Source organism: Pleurodeles waltl, chromosome 12 (genome assembly GCF_031143425.1).
Source record: "Pleurodeles waltl isolate 20211129_DDA chromosome 12, aPleWal1.hap1.20221129, whole genome shotgun sequence".
Lineage (NCBI taxonomy): Eukaryota > Metazoa > Chordata > Amphibia > Caudata > Salamandridae > Pleurodeles > Pleurodeles waltl.
In genome coordinates, this window is record NC_090451.1 from 278,055,586 (window position 1) to 278,072,489 (window position 16,904).

General features: G+C 48.9%; 1 protein-coding gene across 3 annotated transcripts in view; it reads right to left on the reverse strand.

The window, feature by feature from the left end:
- Positions 1–16,904, reverse strand: part of LOC138267141 (NAD(P)H dehydrogenase [quinone] 1-like) — an 87,932-nt gene that overhangs the window by 12,128 nt on the left and 58,900 nt on the right. The gene's annotated exons all lie outside the window — the stretch shown is intronic.

Genomic DNA, 16,904 nt, shown 5'->3' on the forward strand with positions numbered 1-16,904 from the left:
CCAGCCCGTCGGTCATGACCGCCGTGGCTGTCGGAGTGGGGAAGTGGCGGTCGGTCGCGGCGGTGACCGCCGCGGTCAGAATGCCATTTTTAATACCGCCGGTCTGTTCGCGGTCCGACCGCCGCCTCTCCGCCGACCGCCAAGGTCAGAATGAGGGCCTTGGTCTTGATCATGTGACTTTCCACCAACAGATGCTCGTATTTAAATAGAGATCTGTAGGCAAATCACTTCTCGTTGCTGAACTAATTACTATGTGAATTCGGAAAAGAATGAAGAGAGAAGGAGACACATAAAATTACTAATACTGAATTATTTGCACATGGTTATCTCTTTGCTGTAGAACAAAGTCTCCACTTTACTTCGCAAGGAGGAAATAGAGGAGGTTCCATTCTCTCAAAGGGGAGTAGGAGTATACTCACTGTATTTCCTTGTAAGGAAAAAAGGCCCAGATGAAGAATACAGGCCCATTCTAGACTTATGTCTGCTAAGCAAATACATATGCAAGGAAAAGTTCAGAATGCTTGCTCTCTACCAAATATGCCCCCAGCTCCAGATTGAATGAGTTCCATTGATCTCCAGGATGCCTACTTCCACATCCCAATCACCAGGGTGCATCGAAAGTTCCTACCGTTCAAAGTGGCGTCCACTGCCACTTTGAACCACTATGAGCCACTGCCACTTTGTAGCAGCAGCCTTATTAAGGAAAATAATATTTGTCTACTCATACTTAGATGACTGTCTGGTAAGAAAGCTCCTCTCCAGATCAGACGAGAAAACACTACCAAATCTGCGTCAACACCTTTCAATCTTTATATCTTCAGATTAAAGTTGAAAAATCAATCCAGATTCCAACTCAAAGTCTACACTACCTATATGCCACTCTGAATACAAAGTCACAAAAGTGTGTCCATCAAAGGAGTGACTATCCTCAATTGCTCAGAAGTGTGCCAACGTCCTTAACACTCCACACCTATTGGCCACATGGATGGCATCTCTTCTGAGATCAATGGCTTTATGTATCTTCCTTGTTTCCAATGCCAGACTGCACATGAGACCGTTGGAGCAGAATCTGAAGGATCACTGGAATCAATTCACAGAACATTGGGACAACAAACTAACCCTGTCTCAGGCTGAAAAAATATCACTACTGTGGTGGTCTCATTGACGAAATTTGCTGATCAGTGTCCCCCTTCACCAGGACACACCCACGCAAACACTCATAACATATGCGTCTCTTCAGGGTTGGGTGCTCAAATGGGTTCCCTACAGATGCAGGGCCTGTGGTCAGACACAGAGCAGCAATACCATATCAGCATACTAGAGCTGTGGGTGTCCATTTAGCCCTCTACTCCTTTTATCCACCCATTCGAACCAGCGCTCTCCTGATCCAAATGAACAGCACCTCCACAACGCATCTAAACATGTAAGGGGGCACGCGGTCCCGCACTCTATCCCTGAAAGTGCAGGTCATCTGGAACTGGTCATAGCGAGAAAGTGGACAATCTCAGCGATTCACCTACCAGGAGTCCAGAACACACAAGCACGCTTCCTAAGCCGAAACTTCACTGAAAGGCATGACTGGATCCTGCACAACGAGGTAGTATGAGATATTTTTTCAGAATGGCAGCATCCACCAATAGACTTCTTTACAGACAAAAGCAACAAAACATTCAGAGACTTCGCATCCAGGTTGTACTGACTGTGAAGAAAGGGAAATGCCCTTTTGATAGACTGGTCTGGGACATTTCTGTAAGCATTTCCTCTCATTACGTTGATCTCAACAGTCATCAACCAACTGTACAGAGTCAGGACCAGAATGATCCTGCCAGCCCCAATGGTGGTACCCAGATCTCCTCCACCTGTCATGCCATGCAGACCGGATCTCCTCTTCAAGTTTGGAGGGAAGATGTTCCAACCCAACCTTCCTTCACTGATCTTGACAGCATGGCTCTTGAATTCCTCCAGTATGGACATTTAGGTCTCTCACAGGAATGCAAGAAAATTCTTAGGGAGTCCTGAAGACCATCGACCAGGTGTTCTTATTCTTTCAAGTGGAAAAGATTTCACATGTGGTGTGCTCAAAATTATTTTCATCCAATCCTGGGTCAGGAGGAGGTAATATCATGTAATTTCCTCCATTTAGCAAAATCTGGTCTACAATTTCCCTCTACTGCAGCACATCTTATAGTGATTACTGTGTACAGGAAGTCCCCTACACAGATCTCTTTCTTACAAATGACTGTGGTAAAGGTTTTTTAGAGGGACTGAAGAAGGTGTTCTCACCTGTTTGTTCCCCCTCTCCTCCCTGGGAATTGATTGTGGTGCTTTTGAAACTTATGGGTCCCCCTCTCAAGCCTATGCATAAAGCATCCCTTCAGCACCTTACCTGGAAAGCTGTATTTCTTTTAGGCTATAACTTTGGAATGCAGTGGGTGAGATTCAGGCACTCTGTGCCAAAGAGTCTTACACAGTATTCCATCCTAACAGGGTGGTGATGAGAACTCACCCAAGTTTTCTTCCCAAGGTGGTGTCTGATTTTCACATTAACCAGATTATTTTACTCCCTACATTCTTTACTAATCCTTCCACACCAGCCAAAAGAGTGTTACACTCTTTAGATCTTAAGAGAGTGCTGAAATGTCCCTATGAGGATAGGCATTGCCAGCTTTAAGCAGACCATTTCTAGATGTATCATTTCTTGTATTCTGTACACCTACCAATTAACCAACAAAGTTACCTGCTATACACAAAGCCCACTCTATGAGGGACAAGGCGGCAACAGCAGCCCTATTAAGGAATATTCTCATCTCCAAAATCTGCAGAGCTGCTACTTGGAGATCGGTTCATACTTTCAAAAGGAATTAATGTTGAGATTCAGACACTAAGATAGATACCAATATAGAGCAAGCCTCCTTGAGGAATCTATTACAATGATGATGACAGCTGCTCGTGCTTGCTCTTGATTTGTCAGCAAGGGGGGTGGGAGGGCTTGCTACTCTACTAATTGCTTATGACTATAGATGACAATCCCCTGGAAGAGAATGATACATTACTTACCTGTAATCCTAGTCCTCTTCCAGGGGATTCATCATCAAAGTCATAAGCAACCAGCCCACCACCAGGACGAATCTTGCATATAGCAGTTTATACATGTCTGTCTTCTGTTCTTCATGTCACCATAAAAACTACTGACCTATCTATCACCTTTGGGGCATGATGCGATACAGGGTGTTCTGGAGGACTTAAAGGCACGATGCCAGTATGTTCTAGTTATGCTTTTAATGCAGCCTATTGGCTAACAATGCCTTTGTAGTCACTTGCAGTTTTCTCTTCAATAAAGGCTGTGTTTTGCAACTCTTTTGCTCTCTTTCTGATTCACAGAAATGATTGAGTCTGGTAAGGGGTTTATCAAAGGAAAATTCAATGTATATTAGGCATTTTTAGCCTCTAAAACAGGCTGCATAGATATATGTAAATATATGTATATGCATGTCTATTAAAGTACTACATCCATTTTTTATGATATACAGGGAGTGCAGAATTATTAGACAAATGAGTATTTTGACCACATCATCCTCTTTATGCATGTTGTCTTACTCCAAGCTGTATAGGCTCGAAAGCCTACTACCAATTAAGCATATTAGGTGATGTGCATCTCTGTAATGAGAAGGGGTGTGATCTAATGACATCAACACCCTATATCAGGTGTGCATAATTATTAGGCAACTTCCTTTCCTTTGGCAAAATGGGTCAAAAGAAGGACTTGACAGGCTCAGAAAAGTCAAAAATAGTGAGATATCTTGCAGAGGGATGCAGCACTCTTAAAATTGCAAAGCTTCTGAAGCGTGATCATCGAACAATCAAGCGTTTCATTCAAAATAGTCAACAGGGTCGCAAGAAGCGTGTGGAAAAACCAAGGCGCAAAATAACTGCCCATGAACTGAGAAAAGTCAAGCGTGCAGCTGCCACGATGCCACTTGCCACCAGTTTGGCCATATTTCAGAGCTGCAACATCACTGGAGTGCCCAAAAGCACAAGGTGTGCAATACTCAGAGACATGGCCAAGGTAAGAAAGGCTGAAAGACGACCACCACTGAACAAGACACACAAGCTGAAACGTCAAGACTGGGCCGAGAAATATCTCAAGACTGATTTTTCTTAGGTTTTATGGACTGATGAAATGAGAGTGAGTCTTGATGGGCCAGATGGATGGGCCCGTGGCTGGATGGGTAAAGGGCAGAGAGCTCCAGTCCGACTCAGACGCCAGCAAGGTGGAGGTGGAGTACTGGTTTGGGCTGGTATCATCAAAGATGAGCTTGTGGGGCCTTTTCGGGTTGAGGAAGGAGTCAAGCTCAACTCCCAGTCCTACTGCCAGTTCCTGTAAGACACCTTCTTCAAGCAGTGGTACAGGAAGAAGTCTGCATCCTTCAAGAAAAACATGATTTTCATGCAGGACAATGCTCCATCACACGCGTCCAAGTACTCCACAGCGTGGCTGGCAAGAAAGGGTATAAAAGAAGGAAATCTAATGACATGGCCTCCTTGTTCACCTGATCTGAACCCCATTGAGAACCTGTGGTCCATCATCAAATGTGAGATTTACAAGGAGGGAAAACAGTACACCTCTCTGAACAGTGTCTGGGAGGCTGTGGTTGCTGCTGCACGCAATGTTGATGGTGAACAGATCAAAACACTGACAGAATCCATGGATGGCAGGCTTTTGAGTGTCCTTGCAAAGAAAGGTGGCTATATTGGTCACTGATTTTTTTTTTTTTTTTTTTGAATGTCAGAAATGTATATTTGTGAATGTTGAGATGTTATATTGGTTTCACTGGTAATAATAAATAATTGAAATGGGTATATATTTTTTTTTGTTGAGTTGCCTAATAATTATGCACAGTAATAGTCACCTGCACACACAGATATCCCCCTAACATAGCTAAAACTAAAAACTACTTCCAAAAATATTCAGCTTTGATATTAATGAGTTTTTTGGGTTCATTGAGAACATGGTTGTTGTTCAATAATAAAATTAATCCTCAAAAATACAACTTGCCTAATAATTCTGCACTCCCTGTACATATATAGATATGTTATATATTTAATATGTGCTTCGGGATCACCGCCTGTGGGCGGGAAAATTCAATGCGTATGACTTTGATAAGGATTCCTGTGGAAGAGAACTAGGATTACAGGTGAGTAACTTATCCTTTCACACGTCCTGTAATACACATGTATAATTTCATTGTTGCAAAAGCACTTGCTAACATTTTTCGTTTTTCTCCACCATGAAATATTGTCATTGTGCAGACATCCCTTCTCTGCCCAAGGAAGCTGGTTAGGTCACAAGAAAATCTTTGTGTAAGTGAATCCTTTCACAAGCATTTAACCACCTTGTATATGAAATCAATGGGCCAAAAAGGCAACCATTTATCTTAGATGGGATGTTTGTTATTGGTACGGCGCTTCAAAGAGTGGAAGATCTAAACTAAAAAATATTTTGAAGGACGCATGAGCTAAATAATCTCCTAAAATAACTCCATTCAAAGGTGATATCTGCAAGGAAGGTAAATCACCAAACGTGTTCTCTTTCTTCAATGTGTTGACCACAGGGTGAGAGACTACAGAACATATTGGGGACTTCATTTGTTACTTAAGAAACCACAAAATGGAGTGCTCCATATAAACTGCATGCCAACACACACTGGGGAGAGCATGCCTTTCTCAGAGAAGGGATTGAACAAGGATGTGTGTCAGATTATCCACTACACTGACCGATGGGACACATTTTCAGAGTTGAGGGCTCATCTGGTGCTCCACTGCAGGTGGTTGCCCAGGTGGCTGCTTAGTGTTGCTTTTGAATAGAACAGGTCCTCCTTCAGAGGTGTTTTGTTTTATGTGCCAGCTCTGCTTTATGTACACCTATACCAGCTCTACTCTCTTTCTGGCTTATTGGCGTAATGTACCTCGAACAGCCATGAAAGGCTTTGGTTTTTATCCTCCAGTGGTGTGCTTGAATTATATGATGAAGCCACAAATTATTGAAAAACTCCACAATTATTTAGAACAATTCATATTTATTTGTCAAAATAACTAAACAGAGGAAAAAGAAAACTCTGAGGCTGAGAGCAATGAGAGGTCGACGTGGGCGAGAGAATGGGGGACAACGTTCCAAACCTCATTTGATCAGAACAATTCCTATATTCTTTATTTACCAAAAAAACAATAGTTTCTGAATCGTTACTTTGCAGCAGGTTGAAAGGAGGAGATGAAGGGTCTTCTCTACCGTGAAGTGAGAGAAACGGGAGGCAGCTAAAGAAGAAACAAGACTTCTCTTGAGGGCGCCTGCTTCCTGAAGGAAAAGCTAATCGGCAAATCTAAATGTTGCTTGGGAGCCCGTAGAGGCTTTAATTAATAAAATCTGGAATTTATCTTATTAACGGAAACCTATAAAAAGGTTTGCATTCGGTACAGTCAGCATATGTCTAAAAATAACTCTTAAAAGTGTTGGAGTGTGACTTTCATAATCAATATTAACATGAAATGCTTGCAAAATAATGTATAATGAAGCTGCATAGAAAACGTGATAGAAGAAAAATGTATGTACGCGGTTGAAATGTGCCCACAGGGAGTGGCCACCAATGTATACGATGATTAATGAACTTGACTAATAATGAATAAATAATGTGCCCATGTATGATTTTGTACTAGCATTATGTATTAAGGCTTTTCTATGTTAATCACTAGGCCTTAGTTATCAAGAGTCTGGGCCTAGCTGCCTGGTCTCAAATTAACTGTGGTGGTCATTCCAACCTCGGCGGTAAAAGGCGCTTACCGCCAGACAGAAGACCGCCATAACACCGCCGCGGTCACGGTAAACCGCCACTGTCATTCTGACCCACAACAGGCAAACCGCCAAAATCCCGACATCCATAAAAGTCCGCCACACCAAAGGGCAGCGAGAAACTGGCGATGACCAAACCTCCACCGTCACGCCAACAGAAATACGCCCACACTATCACGACACACGAATCCACGCGGCGGTCTTTCAACCGTGGTATTTCATTGGCGGTACACACCGCCGCGCTCGAAATACACATACTTGTACAAAACACTACCACATTGGACAATTCAAAATACACACACCTGATACACATACACACACCAGTCCCACACACCCAATACAATATAAAACACACACCCACATCACCCACAAACTTCCACTCCTACAGATTCGTAAGCACGCACCGAGAAAAGACATCCGAGCACCCAGATGCCCAATTCACTGTCACCCAGCAATATTAGCACGCACTTCACACAACACAACAATACACATCACCACACTTAGCACCACACAATCCACCCTACACATCACCCACACCACCCCATGGCACCTCAAAGACACCCCAGGTTCTCAGATGATGAACTCAGGGTCATGGTGGAGGAAATTGTACGAGTAGAGCCACAGCTGTTTGGGACACAGGTGCAGCACACCACCATTGCCAGGAAGATGGAGCTATGGAGCAGAATAGTCGACAGGGTCAACGCTGTGGGACAGCACCCAAGAAATCGGGACGACATCAGGAAGAGGTGGAACGACCTACGGGGGAAGGTGCGTTCCATGGTATCCAGGCACAACATCGCGGTGCAGCGGACTGGCGGCGGATCCCCACCTCCTCCCCCAGAATTTACAGCATAGGAGGAGCAGGTCTTGAACATCCTGCATCCTGAGGGCCTCGCAGGAGTAGCTGGAGGAATGGACTCTGGTAAGTCTCATCTTCACTACTTCATCCCCCCCCACCCCACCAGCATGCCAAATCATAACCCCACCCTCACCCCCACCCCCATCACACCTACTCCTTGCAAATGTCTCACCATCACAACCCACCCATCCCAAAACCTAGCCCTGCATGCGACCACAAAGCATGGACATCCATCACCAAAGCATGCCCACTGCACATACCCATCCCCCCCCCAAACCACCATCACAACAGCCCCCACAAAGGAATGCCAGCACTGGGGTACACGGGCACCCACCCATTGCACGCCATTGGCACACACAGAAGCAATAACCATACTTTTGTACCGCTGCAAAACGCCAGGTCACCGCGCAGGAGGGTCCACAAATGTCCACTCCAGCCCCAGAAGAGGCCCACAGTGATGACAGCAGCTCTGTCTCCCTGGATCTAGATGACCAGCCCGGTCCATCGGGGACCTCAGGACAGTCGGTTCCCCTCAGACAGCCACAGGCCACAGCAGACCTTCCCCCCTCTGGGAACACCAGCACAGCACCCACCCAGCGGGCCCATTCCACAGTCCCCAGGACACGTCAATCAGCGGTGTGTCCACCACTACAGGGAACCCAGGCTAACCCACCACCCCAACAACAACAGGGACCTGGGGGCAGTGGTAGTGGGCACACGGTCCAGGGGACAGAGGCCCAGGGAAACAGGGGAACTGGGAGGGCTGCTGTGCGACGGGGGGGGGACAGGCCCAGGGAACCCACTCTCCACGAGGCCCTCTCCTCCATCATGGGAGCATACCACCACTCCCAGGAGACGATGGCAACGGTCCTGGCCAGGTTTCAGGAGATCCAGCTTCTGCAGGAGCAACAGTATATTGGGTTCAGGGAGGAACTAAGAAACATCAATTCCGCCATGGGTACCATCGTAGTGGCCCTGAATCAGGTAGTCACCACATTGCGGGACACTGTGGCACCTCAAAGGGCCCCTGTCACTAGCATGGACCAAGAACTGCCTACCATCTCCGCCGGCGCTAGTGGACAGGAGGCCCCGACACAAGACCAACAGGCCACCAGAACCCCACCCCCTGCAGAAGGAGAACCACCCCGCAAGCGGGCTCTGAGATCCAGGAAGAAGACAGAGTAAGATGTCAAGACCCCTGCCAGCAAAGGATACCGCCCTGCTTGTCATCCCACTGTCCCACATTGTCACCCTGTCCCACTTTAAACTGCCCCTGCTCCACTTTCCACAGGCATGTGGACAATGCACCTGTGATACTGATAGTCTGGACTCTGCCATGGACAATCCTCCACCATCACCCCTCACCGATTTGCAACCATCCATCCAATTTAGAGCACTTGAATAAATACACTTATTGCACATAAACAATCTGGAGTCTGTCTGTGATTTTAACAAATGTATTAGACATGACCGTGCCAAAATGTTCATTCACATTGTGATGCCAACAAACCGCTGTCACACAGCTGTAGTCCATGGGGAAACAAAGCAGATGTCACGCAGTGGGGCCCACATCTCTGAAAACGGAAGGGAAAGTCACAACACAGTTACCATACACTGGGGGAAAAAGTCAGACAGTAGAGAGGTAGAAGTCTTTAAGTAAATGTAATATGCCGGTGTGTACTCTTAACTGTGTGTCATTGAAAATACTGCTGTATTACTGTGTTCCTGTTCTCTATGTCGTCCTCTTCGCTTCCTCCTCTTCACTCTCCACAGGCTCCACAGCTGCTACAACATCACCATCTGGACCATCCTCCTGCAGAAAAGGCACCTGGCGACGCAAAGCCAGGTTGTGAAGCATACAGCAGGCCACGATGATCTGGCACACCTTCTTTGGTGAGTACATTAAGGATCCACCTGTCATATGGAGGCACCTGAACCTGGCCTTCAGGAGGCCAAAGGTTCGCTCGATCACCCTCCTAATCCGCCCATGGGCCTCATTGTACCGTTCCTCTGCCCTGGTCCTGGGATTCCTCACTGGGGTCAGTAGCCATGACAGGTTGGGGTAACCAGAGTCCCCTAATAGCCACACCCGGTGCCTCTGGAGTTGACCCATCACATACGGGATGCTGCTATTCTGCAGGATGTAGGCGTCATGCACTGAGCCAGGGAACTTGGCATTAACATGGGAGATGTACTGGTCTGCCAAACACACCATCTGTACATTCATGGAATGATAACTCTTCCTGTTCCTGTACACCTGTTCACTCCTGCTGGGGGGGACCAAAGCAACATATGTCCCATAAATGGCACCAATGATGTTGGGAATATGTCCAAGGGCATAGAAATCACCCTTCACTGTAACCAAATCCCCCACCTCAGGGAAAATTATGTAGCTCCGCATGTGTTTCAGCAGGGCAGACAACACTCTGGACAACACCTTGGAAAACATGGGCTGGGACATCCCTGATGATATGGCCACTGTTGTTTGAAAGGAACCACTTGCTAAGAAATGGAGTACTGACAGCACCTGCACTAGAGGGGGGATCCCTGTGGGTTGGCGGATGGGTGACATCAGGTCTGGCTCCAGCTGGGCACACAGTTCCTGTATAGTGGCTCGGTCAAGCCTGTATGTCAGTATGACATGTCGTTCCTCCATTGTCGAGAGGTCCACCAGCGGTCTGTACACAGGAAGATTCCTCCATCTCCTTGCATGTCCCAGCGGACGGTGCCTATGAAGGACAACAGCGAGCACAGAGTCAATCAACCCACAGGTACGTTCCCACAGATTGCACATAACACGATTCACTATGCATTGAATGGCTTGTATGAGTGTTGATGCAAGGCCTAGGTATGTGTGACGCAGTAGTAATTAAGCCATGTGGGCCCTTGAAATGGCGGTTGCCTGACCTGTGAAGTGCGACAGTGGGATGTGAGGTCAATGTGCTGGCGTGGCACACCGCGGCGGTAGGCGGTCGAAGACCGCGCCGCAAAGCCGCATTGGTTAACATTGAACCCTATGGGTTTCAGGAGCCAAGGACGATGTGCGCCGGCGGTCGCGGTATGCACCGCCGCAGTACGCACCGCCATGGGCGTGACCGCCATTTTCTATCTGCTTAATCACTCGATAACTGATCTTCCACAGGAGAGGACCTACACTGCAAGTGCTGCTGTGACCTCGGTCTGGAAGAGACAATGGCTCATGCAACTGGGGAAAGGGCCCCTGCCTTCACTTCTGAAGAATTGGAGAAACTCGTGGATGGGGTCCTCCCCCAGTATGCGCTACTCTACGGTCCTCCAGACCAACAGGTAAGTACACTGGGACCATGCTTTGTGGGCAATGCCTGTGTTGAGTGGGGTGGATGAAAGATGGTGGGGAGGGGAGCGATTGAGGCATGCATCAAACGACAGATGAGAGTATGTGCCACATGGCAAGGGTGGGGATGGGGGGCCACTCACATCGAGCATGCAGAAGGTGATGATTTTCTTTCTCCCCCTGTACATGTCACATAGGTCAGCGCCCACCAGAAAGTCGCTATTTGGCGTGCCATCGCCAAGGACGTCCGGACCCTGGGGGTCCACAATAGACGGGGCACCCACTGCCGGAAAAGGTGGGAGGACATCCGACGCTGGAGCAGGAAGACGGCGGAGGCTCAGCTGGGGATGGCCTCCCAACGTAGGAGGGGTGCCAGTCGTACTTTGACCCCCCTGATGTCCCGGATCCTGGCGGTGGCCTACCCCGATTTGGATGGGCGCGTGAGGACATCACAGCAGACACAAGGGGGTGAGTACAAGCACATTCTGCTGACTTTGCGCGCAGTGAGGTGTCTGGGTGGGGGAGGAAGGCTTTGGGTATCCCTAGGCCAGGGCGATTTCTGTAGGCTAGGCCCCTCCGTAAGGCATGGCCCTGTGCCCCCGCCCCCCACCTCTGTAGGGTGCCAAGTACAGGTATCCATGGCCCTGTGTCATCTATGTGTGCAGATGTCGTCCATAGGCTTGTAGGCCATGTCCCACTGATTGAGTAGTGGACCCCAAGTGCGCGGCGTAGTGCAGGGGGCTTCTGTGTCTGTCCTCTCCGCCAACGGTGTCGCCTATGCATGCACTCAACATGTCTTTATTTCTCCCCCCACCCTTTTTTTTGGTCTTCCTGTTCATGTGTGCATTAGCATCATCAGGCGGAGGAGAAGTGGCATCGGAGCACGAGGGAGCTGCATCCCACATGGCCCCGGAGGGCCATGCAACGACTCTGAGTACACCAGTGGGACGGAGGGCGAGGAGAGCTCCACAGCGGGTACTCGTGCTGATGTCAGTGACAGCGACTCGTCTTCTGAAGGGAGCTCCCTTGCGGTGGCGGCAACATCCGTGCCCCCCACAACAACAGGTACAGCCGCCACCCAGCGCACCAGCACCGCCCTCCCAGCAGCCCCTCAGCGTTTGCCCCATGCCCGCTCACCCAGGAAGGTGGGCATCTCCTTCGCCCCAGGCACCTCAGGCCCTGCCCCTGTCACCCCTGCTGCCCTCAGTGAGGAGGTCATTGACCTCCTGAGGACCATCATTGTTGGGCAGTCTACCCTTTTGATTGCCATCCAGGGTGTAGAAAGGGAGGTGCACCGGAGTAATGCATACCTGGAGGGCATTCATTCTGGTCAGGCTGCCCATCAGCGATCGTTCAACGCTCTGGCCTCAGCACTGACGGCAGCCATTGTCCCTGTCTCTAGCCTCCCCCCTCCAACTTCCTCCACCCAGACCCAATCCACTGTACCTCTGCCTATCCCAGACACACCATCAGACCAGCCTGCACACACCTCAACACCCAAGAGAAGCTCATCCAGACATAAACACCACACATCACACAAGCATTCACACAAGCAACATCCACATGCAGACATACCAACAGCCACTGCCTCCTCTGTGTCCCCCTCCTCCTCATCTCCCTCCTCCCTCCCTGTGACGTCTCCATTCACACTTGCATGCACAACATCTTCAGCCACTACGTCCATCACCAGCACACCCACCAGAACACTCCGCACACGTGCAGTCACCACCCCCACTACCATTTACACGTCCCCTGTGTCCTCTCCCAGTGTGTCTGTCACCCCCTCTTCCAAACCACACAAACGCAGGCAGCCACCCACCCAACAGCCATCCACCTCACGACAGCCTCCAGCCCAAGCACCTGCACCCAAAGACACCAGACTTCACTCACCTACAACCACATCCTCTTCCTCCACTCCCATACCCACTACACCTACCCGTCCCTCTCTTTCTAAATTGCTTTTCCTTTCCAAACTTGACCTCTTTCCAACAACTCCCCCACCCCGTCCATCTCATAAGACTCCAATCAGCACCTCAGCCACCACAAAACCAGGACCTATCAAGACTATTTGCCAAGGACTGTGGAGTCCCCCACCCTCAAGGGCAGCTAGTTCTGCTAGGAGCCAAGGCACGGCCAACCCACCCCCGGAAAAGCACCCAAAGATTGCCAGTGCCCGGCGCGAGAGGCCAAAGACACCAGGGACCAAAATCCCTACCCTGGCTCCGTCAGGAAGTGGGGTGCCACCTGACACACCGCCAAAGGTTGGAAAGGGCCACAGACGACCAGGGAAGGGTGGGAAGGGCAGCACGCCCGACAAGTCCGGCAGCAGGACAGCTGCCCAGGAGGGCCCCACCAGCCCCATCCCAGGTGTGCAGGAGGACACCCACAAGCCCGGTACTGCAGCCCAAGAGGGCCCCGCAAGCCAACAGACAGATGGGCAGGAAGGCCCCGCCAGCCACATGTCAGGTGGCGAGTGACATCCATGCCATGGCCGGATCCGCTGACCTGGACACTCATCTCAAGCACCGCTGCACTGGGCCCTTCATCTCAAGCACCGCTGAACAGGGCACCGCCGTCTCAAGCACCGCTGCACTGGGCCCTTCATCTCAAGCACCGCTGAACAGGGCACCACCGTCTCAAGCACCGCTGAACAGGACACCGCCGTCTCAAGCACCGCTGAACAGGGCACCGCCGTCTCAAGCACCGCTGCACTGGGCCCTTCCTCTCAAGCACCGCTGAACAGGGCACCTCCATCTCAAGCACCGCTGCACTGGGCCCTTCATCTCAAGCACCGCTGAACAGGGCACCGCCGTCTCAAGCACTGCTGCACTGGGCCCTTCATCTCAAGCACTGCTGAACAGGGCACCGCCGTCTCAAGCACCGCTGAACAGGGCACCGCCGTCTCAAGCACCGCTGGCCCATTGGCAGAAGGGGCAGGCCCTCATCTGTGTCGGGCAGGGCTGCACGAAGCACTCTGGGCACCAGTCCCCCTCCAGAACCAGTGGAGAAAGGCATCCACTTGAGAGACTGTGGCTTTGCACTCCCCAGGATGTAACAGTGGGCAGCCCACCCACTGTAGAGACTTGTGAGACTGTGGCTTTGCACTCCCCAGGATGGTACAGTGGGCAAACCACCCACTGTATGGACTTGTGAGACTGTGGCTTTGCACTCCCCAGGATGGTACAGTGGGCAAACCACCCACTGTATGGACTTGTGAGACTGTGGCTTTGCACTCCCCAGGATGTGACAGTGGGCAGCCCACCCACTGTATGGACTTGAGAGACTGTGGCTTTGCACTCCCCAGGATGGCACAGTGGCCATGGAGGCCCCTTGTGGATCTGGCGTTGTGGACTCATGTGGCTGAAGTGCCCCCCCCTTCCCTTCCCCCTGAGGTGCCTGTAGTTTTGCTATCTGATGCCCCGGCAGTGTTCTCTCCGTTGGTGTCAGGTATCCTGTGTGGGCTTTGCCCATGTGATTTGGGCCCAGTGGTCCACGGACAATGGCTGCAAAAATTATCGGACTTTTAATATTTATGTATATAATAGTTTTAAATGTGTGATATTTTTATAAGCCAGTAATACAATATATTCGACTGTTTATGATCATTTTCTTTTGTCTTTGCATTCTTCCGGGGGGTTTGGGGGTTGTAACTGTGATGTATTGCTATGCATTGATGTGTGTGTTGTAGTGGGTGAGGGTGGGGGTGGGTGTGTCGCGTATGTGTGTGCCGGTAATATTTTCTCCTCCCCCCTCCCCTGTGTCGTAGGTGCAGTACTCACCGTTGTCTTCTGCGCCGGCGTTCGTGCTCCTGGTAGAGGAGCAGGAATACAATAGCTGGGAGGATGTGTAGTTCGGGTCCCATGCTGTCCAGATTCCTCGTGGGGTGTATGGAGGTGAGCGTTTTCTGTTTGAAATGGCTGTTTCCGCCGTGTTTTTATCGGCGGGGCTACCACCCCGGAAAAGGTGGCGGATTGGTGGGTTGTGATAGGGTGGGCGGTACATTGTACATTGTCTCCCGCCTGTCTGTTGGCGGTGACCGCCACGCTGTTTGTTTGTCCCGCCGTGGCGGTCGGAGTGTTAAAGTGGCGGTCTCTGTTGGCGGGTTAGCCGCCGCTTTAACACCGCCAGGGTTGGAATGACCCCCTGTGTTTTTCTAACGTGCAATGTGCTGTCTTCCTGAAGGACGTGAAACTGTCCTTTTCCAGAAGCTTGAGAAATGTGTGTGTAACCGTAGTGAATTCTTTCTCATGAGACCCGACTTGCTCAAGGAGACATTCTTGCTGAATGCAACAGTGTAACTCGCAACAGGTACAAGGTCGCCTAAACTGGTAAAGACAATGGAACTACTGACTGGAGCGACGAGTGTAACTTTTCTTACCTGACATTCTACCCGCTGAAGACGTCAATCACAGGAACCAATAAAATGCATGAGAACTGTCTTAGGTGAAAATTCTAGTAAGATGATCAACAGATTATTGGACAAAGATAACAATGCACCAAACATTGACCAATTGGAAATTAGAGACTTGTCTGGCCAATTCAATTTAACAACGTGACACAAGGAGAGATCAGCCATTAGAGGGACACTCTTGCAGTTACTCTGATATTCCGTTATAGCTTTTGCTGTTTAACACTTTGAACTATCCTTACCTTCCTTGCCTCGCCCAATACTTGCTTCTCCTCCTTATGAGGGAAGAGCCTTTTGCCCTACCTTGCTGAGACTTTGCTGTTCTATCCTGGCTGATGGCGAATCGACTGCTGTCCTGAGGACGAAGACTGACTCTGTATGCTGACCCATTACGGAGGGTAACTATATGATGATAAATTGTAATTGTCTGTTTGCCTTTCCTTTCTAGGTACCAACTGCTCTTTTGACAGAGGCCATAGTTAGATGTTTTCCAAATTTATGTCGCTAAATTGTTTTGCATGAAGCCCAACATGCCGATGCTAATTAGAGGTTAGTTAAGGAATTCACTAATTGGGTGCAAATAGACAAATGACTGAACTCCTGTTTTGTTGAAATAACGTGCTAATGATACTCTGCTGAAAGTTGATTCATGTTGACGTTGGGTTTTGTCCTAATGTTCATGATATTTGCTTTGATTAAGTCTTATTCAAGTTGCCATATTGTTACATTGATGATGTGTTTGTTGGTATTGAGACTAATGAATATGCTAGTAGGTTGTAACGAATAGGGAATAAATATCTAAAATCTTACTAGATTTGTGTGGTTATTCATGGCTGAAAGGTCATGGTGTGTCTGGTTCCTTAATAAATGTTATTGATTAATTTTTTTTAGATACTGCGCATATTGATTAGGTCATTGATTCATGTCAGGAGATGTTATTGAGCTGTGTCGTCTTAAGGAGTCCCCAATTAGGGTCAAAAGATTCATTGGCCTAAAACGAGTCACTATGTAAGTAAAATTATCAAGGTTGGGACGCGTTATCAAAAGCACTGTGAACATTTAAAAAAATATATTATTTATTGGTTTTCTGAACAAGAAAAAAAACATGGCACATGAGACAGACATCGGCTTTGTCACATGAAGAAGGATCATTCTCACAAGGGAGCAGGAGAGATGAAGTCAGTCAGTGACACAAGTGTAACACAGGTATGTACAGTGACTTAGCCATGGGGGGTGAAGGGGGAAGCATGTTCTTGCTACGAGCTCCCAAACAGAGATCACATAAGAATGCACTTTTATACCGATTTGACATGAATCTGGTACGGTTCAGTTCCACTCGCTGCCCATCATCCTCCGGCCCCCACAAGCACTGTGACCATTCAAACACACTCTGTTTCCACATTTTGCAACCACCTATTTATACTACGTGCAACCTATTTTATACTTGGGTAATACTTTTTTTAAACTAATGTCCTACCCA